The following is a 618-nucleotide window of genomic DNA, read 5'->3' on the forward strand; positions in this document are numbered from 1 at the left end:
GGGGCAAACCAACCTCCCTCAAAACATTCTCCTTGGCTAGAAACTGACATTACACATAAACCAGTTTAGGTGATCAGAAACTGGTTTAAACCTGTCACAGAATATAAGTTCAGTGCACATAAACCAATTTAAAAATGGCTGAAACTAGTTTAAGGTAAACCTGGTTGAATGTAGTAGCAGCCTTAACTGATTTGGCTCAAACCAGTTTATGCAATGTCTGTCCCAGACCTCTTCCTGGTTTAAGTTAAACCAGAGTCCCCCAGCATCCCAGATGCTTTGCAGCCCTGGGCTGTGCTGTCTGCTCCAGAGAGCAGGGCTTGGCCTGCCCCTCTCCTCCCTAGCCAGAGCTCCAGCAGAGACTGCAGGCACATCAGGGTCTGTCTGGCTTCCCCCTGCCTCACCCGCCATCACCACTCATGGCTGAAGCAGGGATCCCACCCTCCCCCCATTTCATAAGTTCACCCACTCATATAAAGCCTGCTTCAAAGTTTCCCCGGGGGGGGCGTCCAAAACATTTGGCCCCATGGACAGGATGAGTTGTGCAGGACTAGTCCACAGGCCAGAGCCAGAGTGCAGTGCTGTGTCATCTGGCCATGAGACTGGAAATTTGGTGGCCAT

This window comes from Gavialis gangeticus, unplaced genomic scaffold, assembly GCF_001723915.1.
Source record: "Gavialis gangeticus isolate Ggan-Ray unplaced genomic scaffold, GavGan_comp1, whole genome shotgun sequence".
In the NCBI taxonomy this organism is placed as follows: Eukaryota; Metazoa; Chordata; order Crocodylia; family Gavialidae; genus Gavialis; species Gavialis gangeticus.